The sequence below is a fragment of the Montipora foliosa genome, chromosome 5 (genome assembly GCF_036669935.1).
Source record: "Montipora foliosa isolate CH-2021 chromosome 5, ASM3666993v2, whole genome shotgun sequence".
In the NCBI taxonomy this organism is placed as follows: domain Eukaryota; kingdom Metazoa; phylum Cnidaria; class Anthozoa; order Scleractinia; family Acroporidae; genus Montipora; species Montipora foliosa.
The window spans coordinates 25,475,194-25,477,693 of NC_090873.1; the positions used below are offsets into that span (position 1 = coordinate 25,475,194).

Genomic DNA, 2,500 nt, shown 5'->3' on the forward strand with positions numbered 1-2,500 from the left:
TTTGGATTAGTTTTATCTGCATATACTGGAAACAGATTTGTCATGTTGTGTGTACACTTCATTTTGCCCACTATAAAAACAATACATGAATTATGTCACTGTTTCAATACGACAAGAAATAAAATGCAGAAATCTTACAATTTAATTTTGAGCACTATTTGTCATTAAATTAATAAAATAGTATTTTGGGATTAGTGTCTTGTAGCAATTTGTTTTGTTTTTCCATATCAAGGCATTCTCACTGAGTAGTACAGGGGAAACTTAGCACCATTCAGGAGTTTTTCTTCTGTAGCGCACTTGCTTTTTTGCATGATGCTGTAAAAGATGTTTAGGCTAGTTTCACATTAGTGGCAGTACAAGGATAGAGTCACGAGGGTGAGATCAGACTGTTAATTTTGACATACTCTGTCACAATTCTTACGTATCTACTCTTTTCAATTTCGCTGATTTGACCCAAGAGCATATTGGGGTGAAAAGGGTTGATCTTGCCTACTTTGTTGCCTGCTTTGTTTACTTTTATTGCCACCATGCCCGAAATTTTAAATTTCAGTTGCTTTTGTTCTTGCTTTCTGTTTTCTTCCAACGAAACTTGTGAAGTCTAAATGTGAATGAATTCAAGTTTGCACAGAGAGTGGCCTGGGATGAATGATAGAGTATTTGGACAGAGAGTGGCCTGGGATGAGTAGTAAAATGTTAAATTATAAATGATCATGATAAGTTAGAATGATGTGCTTGTGTGGTCAAGTGGACAAAAGATCCAGAGGTAGGGAGTTCAAGTTCAAGTTTGGGTAACTAAAAAGGAAAGTATACTGTGAAAAGTGTGTTGTAGAGGGAGTGGGCATGAGGGTATGGAAGGAGGGGACCACCTGGATGTTAAGGGGGGGGGATTAGAGGTGTTGGGGAAGATGAGGGAGGGGTAGGAAAGTAGAAGGGAAGAAATAATTACCATGTTCTTTTTTAGATGCCCTAAAAAACCCAAGCCCCTATTTTTTAACAACACCCCAAAAAAAGAAAAATCCCTTTTGAGACAGTTGATAAAAATGAACCAGTACAATTAAAATTGTACCAGTTCAAACTATTTTCTTCCAGTTCAAACTATTGTGTACTACAGTAGATCGAAAACAAATTGTGCTAGCAGTCAAAATTGAACTACAACACATACAAAATGGTACATTCTACAACAAGTAACAGAACACGAGATTCACGTAATCAAAATTCAATACATGCCCATGAACACAAGGCTCAGTTTAAGTGCTGTCTAGTAGTATGGGACAATTAGAATATTAATTTTCTTTCTGGGCCAGGAAAGTCATCTTCTGAATAAATCATAAATGAAGACATGCATTCAAATACCTCAGGCAAGTAAAAACTGGAAACAGCTTGTACAAATTAAAGGACAAGCTGGAAAATCTTTTTTTTTTTCTTTTCTCAGTTCCTGGAATAATGTATCACAGTCAAGCCAGGTCAAATTAATAGGTAAAAAATCCATCTCAGCTTAAACTAGAATTTCTTTTGTCTCCTATTAATAATCATATAGGTAAGAAAAATAGAAGTTCTGAATCAAACTAGGTATAATACAGGTTTAACCTGAGAATGTATTTTACCTAAAACATTCCTATCTTGACTAAATTGATCAATAAAATCAAGGATCTGCTCTAAAAAAATTTGAAGTGGCCCAGTGCTCTGAACCTGTAAAATAATAATATTATTATTTATTTATTTTTATTTTATACATGGAAAAACTAAGAATTCCTATTCACCCAAGAGCATAAGTAAGGTGCAAGGGGCCACCAGGCACTACTACAGCACAGCCCTGAAAGTCTATTACTGTAGTCTTTTCTTCACATGTAAAGAAAGCAAAATTCAAAAGCAACCCTCCAAAACTAAGATTCCCTTGATTCATGATTGTGACGGTGCAGCTAACAAGTTGTACTTTTGGTTAGGCCAATAACATTCATTGTCAGTTACACCACAAAAATTTCCTATACAGGTAAAAAGACCCAAGGCCCAGAATGCCATCCATGAAGCAATTTTTGTACGGTCAGGTTTTTTTTTTTGCATCAGTCGTTCCAGCCGCGTTATTCATTGCGCGATACTTACTTGTGATTGACATATTGACTATGCAAATTGCACAATGCAACCTGAGTAAAACGACTGTGAAAGTACTCCTACGATCGGACCATTAAATACACAATGAATCTGAAATGGGTGTCGCGTGAATCTTTACATGTAAACAGGTCCTAATATAAGGGTCATTTGCAATGAACAAAAAATGATTGTTTGACTCTTCTTTGACATGCAGACGCATCATACACGACTCGAAGCTTTGTTGTTTCCGCACCCTCACGAACAACCGCACGATGCGGCAAATAGAACTCTCTCCCGGAGACTTCGGCAGGTGCCCGTTCTACTACGCCTTCCGCCAACTGTTGTCTTATTACATCATCCTAGTCGTCCAACATGCTCTTTCGGTGTAATTTCCGCAAGAGGGAATTTGGTC

At 37.0% G+C, this 2,500-nt stretch overlaps 1 protein-coding gene and 1 pseudogene across 2 annotated transcripts in view; one reads left to right on the plus strand and one right to left on the minus strand.

The window, feature by feature from the left end:
• LOC138004385 (uncharacterized) overlaps positions 1-2,113 on the minus strand; it is a 5,176-nt pseudogene extending 3,063 nt beyond the window's left edge.
• The window catches only part of LOC138003800 (anthrax toxin receptor 2-like), a 113,234-nt gene that overhangs the window by 96,548 nt on the left and 14,186 nt on the right, over positions 1-2,500 (plus strand). The gene's annotated exons all lie outside the window — the stretch shown is intronic.